The following is an 8,051-nucleotide window of genomic DNA, read 5'->3' on the forward strand; positions in this document are numbered from 1 at the left end:
GCTTGCCCTTGGCAGCTACAGTTTTATTTGGCTTCAGCACTGTGGACACTACTGTCTCATCTATATTCCAAATGTCTGATGCACTAAATCCATATTTGTCCATTCTTCTTTCTTCTTTCTCTGCTTATCCATTAATGGATGTTTGCGACCACACTTTTCATGGCTTCCCTATCTCTGGCTGTGTGGATCAACGTCTGTATGTTACTAAGGCCTGTCCACTGTCTTATGTTCCGCGGCCACGACATTTTTTTGTCCATTACTTCAGCTAATTTGTCAAAAAAAAATCAACATTCTGAACATTAAATGATGTTGTCCTACCAAGGCTGGTGGGTTCTGGCTTCAGAATGGATAGCTCCGGATGTCGTTTTAAAAACATTGTAAGCCATTTTTTCAAAGTCATCCGTTTAAAACAGAATTCTTTTGCGGTGGCATTTACGCTTTTTCCCTCATCGTTGACCGCCTTTGCAGCATCATTTAAGTTTTGAGTAGAGTAAGAATATCTCGCAGTCTTTCTTTTATAACTCCGCATCCTAAAAAAATAAAAAGCATATATTACTTTAGTTCTAAGTGGTGGGGTTAGTTGAGCAACTATAGCTCAACTAACCCCAATCTGAAATTTTAAAACAAAAGTTATGTTACGAAAAACCGGTTAGAATTATACCACAATTATTTATACATAACAAAAGTACTATAAATTTATGGAAGTTTAACACTTACCTGTTTAAAATCGGATAACATTTAACTATTACAGACGAAATATTCCTCTTTATAATTATTTTACTTTTTGGTTACAAAATAAACAATGCGCGCGTGTACTTTACTCGATCGACTAGTCGCTACTGGCGGTCTCGTGATGAGTTCCCCTCCCACAACCCTTTCTTTCCTTCCCCTAGCAGATGCAAGACCTTGTCGTTGGTGGGGAAGCTTCTGGTCAGGTGCTGGGGGGAATCCCCTCTAGCACTTGGCTTGGTCTAAGAAGCATCTCACTCATCGTCTTGTTCCTGACTGTAGTGTCGTGGCCAGGGAATTGCACCAAGACATATAACAATACCGGGCGGGGCTACGGACAGCCTCAACCTTGAGGCACCGGGGGCACCCCATTGTATTTTACCCCTTACTTCTACATTCGGGGCTCTGTAGAAGTGGACCGACTGTCCCTAGCGACTCATAGGAACACTATGAGATCTGGTAATAATAGTAATAAAAACATCACCGGTGAAGCTGTGGGGAAACCCCCTAGCGACACTGGGAACAGTAACAATGAAAGTTCCAAGGGGCCAAATCCAAAGAGAACTACAGGAGAGGTGGCTGACACTTGCGTGAGATCATCCTCCGCAAGTGGCATACAAGCTACCACCTCCTCCAAGGGTCGGGAGCCTACCTCCTACCTCTAAACCCAACAGGCGACACAAGCTACCGTTTCGTCTACCCGGCCTGGGTCGTAGCTCCTCGACTGTGAGGGACACGGGTCTCCGTAGGAAGTCCTGGGACTGTATGATGAGTTATAACTCAAGAAAGGGGGACACAATAGATCTCTAAGGTCGCAGAGATTAACCCCCTCCCACTTATTCTAAATTCTAAAATTCTAACCCCTTCTTTCAGCTATTTGGTGCCTTCGCGTGGGGTGAATAGTTTTCGAGATATTTCGATTGCCCATCTTGCCCCTATGCTCAACTAGCCCCGCCCTACCTTACTGGACGGGTATATAAATAGGTCCAGACTTCTTGGCCAATGAAATTTTATCCTCTATAATGGTGTGGACTACATACAATATCTAATCCTGACTGAATTTTCGACAGTTCTTCTAGGTAAATCAAGATGCAGCTCCCTATTTCAATAGCACCACTATTATTACCAAAAACTTCGTGTGAAAAAATGCTTTCGTTGAACCTTTTACTTTCTCCGTAACCTAAAAAAATTATGCACATTAAAATGTATACAAAAAAAGCTCATTAAATTATAACTCACCGTGAAATTATAGCAATTTAGCCTTGATTTATAGAAGAAAGCTGATGATTGGCCCACTGATACAGGCAGTACTGCTTGTAAATCGTAAATAGCCAAAGAAATGCTTCCAGCTTGTGCTTTTATTTTATCTTCTTCTTTTTCTTCACGACTTAAATTTTTTTCTTCCAAATGTTCATTATACTTATTTTCCAACTCTTTTTTCTCATCTTCCGATGCATTTTTAAAAGACTCGCAAAGATCGCACTGATCTTTTTTTTGGTGCGAAAAAGCCAATATTGAATTTTGTATTAAAGATTCTTGACTAATAATCATTGGTGGCTGACGGTTGGTTAGAAGCAGACCTTCTTAATCTTGATGCATTTCCGCAATCGTCAGCTATCGTGGCTATCAATTCGCGGAATAGAATTGATATGATCGAATACAGAATTGGTTAGCTCTTGATCAATTTTCCTATGATTTTCGTGTTTCCCTCTACGATCTTCTATAATTATGCCTTGCTCAGATACCCTCAAATTAATACAGTTCTCATCATTTTTTCTGATATTCCAAGTGTATTGATCAAGAAGGTCTCACAGACTCTAATTTTTTTCCATTGTCAAGAAGATAAAATGTACAATTTGGTTTCCTTGGATGTGCTGAAGATATTCGTCTATATTAACATTGAAAATGTTTATATAGCCAAATTTCGAGTTTTCTTTCAAGGTCGTCAGCAACGGTGTCGCACTAGCCGCACAGTCGACCAAATTAAAACATCAAAACTTTGTCGCGTGATGCCTAATTTAGATGAACTGGCCTGACAGCACGAAACTCTCGGCGATATACGAGGTATAATTTTGTTAGTCCCGACGATATTACTTGACGACTATGCTACGGGGGGCTATTATAAAATTGAATAAATTGATATCGATATTTGCAATTAGCAAAGATTACTTTAGTCAATTTTATTTCCCTCGCAGTATTTAATAAAGTTCTTGGATCTTTCGGAAGTAAATTTGGTAGCCTTTGATTTAAAATTTTAAAAAGCTCCTTCAATGCTGAGTGATTAATGTTGAATGTAGTGACCCAGCTTCTTATTTGATGATTTAATTTGATATTTTTATCCAGTTCTGTATGCTGTATATTTAACTCGTCTTCATCAAAATCATCATTATTATTTACTAATTCTTCTGATTTTCCTGCTTCTTCGTCATATTCGATTATACAAGGATCATCAATGGGAAAATTATATTCCATCTGCTGCTGATTCGATATCACACTGGCGCCAACTGAGTTCAAAATCGATTTATATTTGCGTTGAACTTTTCTCCTAAAATTACCACTCCTTTTGCAATATTTCCAACGTGAAATCTGTGACATTTTGTATATAAGTACTAACAATAAATTATTTGTTATGAAAACCACCAAATAAATGAAATTGCGAATTTTTCGAGGTTAGACAAGGTTAGTTTACTGGAGATCATTAAGAAAGAAAAGCTCTTTTAAACGAGCCCTAGTTTGTTTAAATCGGTTAACCTAAACCAGAGTTATCCTTATTTTAATAAAAGCAAGTTTAACCTTCCTCCACCACTTTATCTTATGAGATAGAGCAAAACACTCTATATCAAAACAATTACAAATTTCTCAATGATTACAATAGTAATATTTAAAATACCTGTTCACTACATATTTTTAAGAAAATCCCTGTTTTATGATTGGCTATCAGAGAAACGCCCCCTAGACATTTTTCGAACTTGAAAATAATTTCCAGCGATTTCTCTTGGTCGATTTACTTATTAGAATTTTTTTCCCAAAGTTATACGATAAGTAGTTTCTGAGATACAGCCGGCGTCCATTCTTAGTTGGCCACCCGGTACATATAATGTCAACGTACCATAAGTTGTCATCCTATAATTTTTTAATTGTATTTTTGTAAACGTTAGGCTTTTGCCTCATTCCTTTTAAATTACCAAAATGTATTTTGGGGATACAAGTAGGTACCAGAACGTAGTAGTGTAGACAGTAGATACAACAAATTACATTTAACAGTAATAAAATCAAAAGTTGACAACTTGAGGTATGTTGACATCTCCTTGATTTACATTGTTACCTATTCAATTTTAATTTAGATGCAGTTTTTCTTAAATTACTTAAAATCGGGTTACTGTATCATTTTTATAAGCTTAACTTTTGACCTTTTTTGTATTATGGAAGACTCTTTTGCTTTTTTACCGCTTTTTAGGTTGCGACCTTTAGCAACAGTTATAAAATAGTTTTGTAAGTTCACCGCGCGTAGCAAAATTGTTATCAAAAATAAAATTGTTATATAGCATAGTCCTCGAAACTACTACAAAATCAAGTAATAAAACATAATTGTCTAATATTTTATTATTGTTTTATAATGGTTTTTGAGTATCACTATAAATCAACTAAAAAATGTTTTCAGCTTAAGCGAAAACAGTTTTATAAACCCTGATATATAGACATTTCGGAGAGAATTTATATAACACTTCTATAAATGTTATATAAATTAGTAGTAAAAATATCTATACAACATGATTTTAAAATAAATTTGTCGCCATAATAAATATGTTTTTATTGAATAAGCTAAATAACAATTTAGCTGCTTCAAAACCCCTAATAAATCGATTAAAAAAAAGTTTAATCTAATAACAATTTATTTGTGTTACTTGGGGATAATAGTTAGTTAAAACTGCAATTAAAACAAGGCATTATAAAATGGTTCATAGAATTTTGGAACTATGTTAGAGGCAATCAATTGACGAATGTCTTCTTTTTTACGGTTTGGAATTGGTAACTTTTCGGTATAGAGCACTTATAAAGCAAGAGCTTATGAGCCGTTAGTAAACTTTAGTGCTTACATATCTGTTAATTTGATAATGTTTCCATCAACATTTTTGTTTAAATTTAAATAAGTTCCATCGGATAACAATTTCAGATCAAAGAAAGAGTCAAAATATCTTTAACTATGAATTTGTTGCCTTTGTGTTTCTGATGAGACTGATATATTCAGACGGTGAGTAGATAGGTCCTGCTTTTTTGGCTCGACCTATGTTGAAATCATTACTGAAAATGCGATGGTATGCGTCATAATGAACAGCCTGTTGGCCAGCTGCTTGCCGGAGATTTTTGTAGCTGCGATGGAGCTCCGTTACCGTCAGACTGCCATCTGTAAATTCTCGACTTGTATTACTTCTTAAGTAATGACTTCCGATTCGCGGAATTGAGTTTACATGATCACGAACCGATTGTATGAGTTCATCACTAAGTTTACACTGTTTGCCGTGCTTTCCACGATTGTCGACAGGACTCATAATATACAAAGGGTTTTTATCAGTTACGTTCCGTAGGGTTTTTTCACCAATACTAAATGTATTTCGGATGTATATAAGCAAATAAATCTTACAAACTCTGAGTTTAGAGTCACGATCTCTCTCTGAGTTCACGGTCATTAATAATAAAGTAGTAGGATGAGTTCGGTTTTCTAGGTAGTTTATCACAGGTACTATTGACTGTAACCTTAATTCGTCGGGTTGCAGGTTGTATTTTTTTCACACAAGATGCAAGGAAATCTCTTTGTCTTTGATGTGTTCATAGTTTCCAGTAATTCTTAAAAAGTTCATTTCTCATTTCAATAGAAAAATTTTTGGAGCTTTTTTTGAGTTTCCACTGGTGTATGTTTCTTTGTCGTTTCCTAGACTTCCTTTTATTAGATTCTAGCTCAACAGGATATTCGTTTATGCTCGAAGATGGTCCTGGCTCCATAATATTGCCACTAGCTGCATTGACTCCCAAGATAGGCACATTGTTAACAGAGCCGCTGTTTGAACTTGATAAGCTGCTGCCGGAGCTCGAAGTACTTGAGGAACTAGAGGAGCTGCTCTCAGAGCTCGAATTACTTGAAGAACGAATAGATGGTTTAGCTTTATATAGAGGCTTTTTGCACGACATGGTGGCTTATATTCTGATCCTTCCGACGCACATACGGCCAGATTATCAATTTACGACGACAAAAATATTTCATTGCGAAAACTGAAATAAAATAATTTAAAATCAATTGTTTGCTTTAGAAATGATCGTATAATGACTATACTAGATAACCTTACTCAACGTTTTGTACTGTGCAGGCAAAACGTTGTACAGGTTGATTCATTAAGAATTGCTAGCGGCTACATCTCAGAAACTATTGGTCATATGGCTTCAGGAAAAAAGAATTGTAGGCTAAAGAGGCCAAGAGAAAATGCTGGAAATTATTTTCAAGTTTGTATGTTCTCCGCTAGGGGGCGCAACCAGTACTCAAAATCATAAAAAGGCATTTTTACAAAAAAATAAGCCTAGAAAAGGTATACTAAATCCATGTTACCTATATGGAAAGGTAAGTCAATTCTGAACAAATTTTGGTATATAACTTTTTGCTCTTACTCTTAAACTAAAGGGTGGGGGAAGGTTCAAACTTGCTGAGACCAAATAATGTTGTGTAACTTTTTTTTTGGATCGATTTCATCGAATTTAATGTCATTCGAAAGAGAATGAAGTATTTTAGTCACCGCGGCACCGCAATTTAAAAATGCAAATTTAATTGATTAAGTCGCCTTTAGAGGGCACAACCAAAAACTTAACCTACTTTCGCGTTTTTTTTTCAAAAAAATCAAATCTACAGATGTGTTCATTTTCATGTAGTTTAAAAGACAATTAAATTCTCTACATTTTATTTGTTCCAACCAACGAACATCAACATTTACATTCTTACTGTATATACGAACAACATACCGGGTCAACATATTTATTCTGGGGAAGCATGCATGAGATAATTATAAACCATTTAATGCTTTATCTTTAATAGTTTGTTATCAATATGTGTAGGTATAGCAATAGTCTTGTTATGAAAAATTCACATTTTACCTGTGAAAAGGTGTGGAATATGCTTCTAACCCGGTACATATAACAATACAACAATAACATAACATACATAAAACAATAACAACAATAAGAACACAGTAATTATTAATTTTTGACAATAACAATACTTTTTGAATTGTATCTCATTTATAAAATGTCCGCATGAAATAACAGAAAGTATATTTGAAAAACGAGTGATTAACTCTTCATTGATACCAGTGATTTAGGAAACTAGTGACGGATTTCCAAAAAAATTTCGTGCCGTGTTTCCATCATTGGAATTGCCTCTCCCTTGTTTTGGCTGATCCACGACGAGACCCATTTACTTGTATAAACGAGAATTAATTCGAGGTTTTCGTTCTTTGACCTGTTTCTTTGCTTCTTCGCCTCTTGCGTGCCATTGTTTTAATTCTAACTTGTATGATATATGAAGTAAATATTCATAACATCTGAGACGAGCGTGAAGCACAGATATGCCAAATTTGTATGTGCTCGTATCGCAGACTAAATTCTTCAATTTATTTAGGTCATTTAAATCTCCTATCTCTAAAAGTATCCGTTAAAGCGTTCACAGTTTTCCCATCTAACATAGTACAGACAGGAAAATGTGCAAAGGATAACTCCTTGTTATCCAAAACTATTTTCGTTCGTTGTAATTGAGTAATTTGACTTTGCACATTATTATACTCCTCTTTCATAGTTTTCTCGGTTTCTTTCTTCAGCTTGAATGCAATTGGGCGGCAATATCTAATGGATGATGTGCTCATATTTTTCCAGAATATCTTTTTACCGATTCCGTCCTGTACAGATATTTCTAAAGGAACAACGGTGCTTAAAATTATGTTGGAATCCGCATAATCAGAATTGTTTGAAAAATTTTGTTTATATATGCTGTGGCCTCCAATACCATCCAGACCCCATTTATAAAATACGCTAATGGTATCATAGTCATCAGAAAGGTTTTGTATAATTACATCCGATTGTACCTGCACTAGACGTTGAACCGTTAAGTCTAGAAGATCTTGCAATGAGACCACATCTTCGTTTTCCGTTATACTCATAAATGAAGGATAGCATTGTTTCTTTGCTTCTGCTATCCGATCATACGAGGGATAAATATTAGCACCTCTTTCCTTTGCGCCACGTCGCATCGTCAAGTAGTCTTCCTTTGTTAAACCTAAATCTAC

General features: G+C 35.6%; 1 pseudogene; it reads right to left on the minus strand.

The window, feature by feature from the left end:
- Positions 1-1,739: 1,739 nt before the first annotated feature.
- LOC115887613 lies at positions 1,740-5,279 on the minus strand (annotated as a pseudogene).
- Between the last annotated feature and the right edge of the window lie 2,772 nt (positions 5,280-8,051).

The sequence above is a fragment of the Sitophilus oryzae genome, unplaced genomic scaffold, assembly GCF_002938485.1.
Source record: "Sitophilus oryzae breed Bouriz unplaced genomic scaffold, Soryzae_2.0 scaffold_578_pilon_pilon, whole genome shotgun sequence".
Lineage (NCBI taxonomy): Eukaryota > Metazoa > Arthropoda > Insecta > Coleoptera > Curculionidae > Sitophilus > Sitophilus oryzae.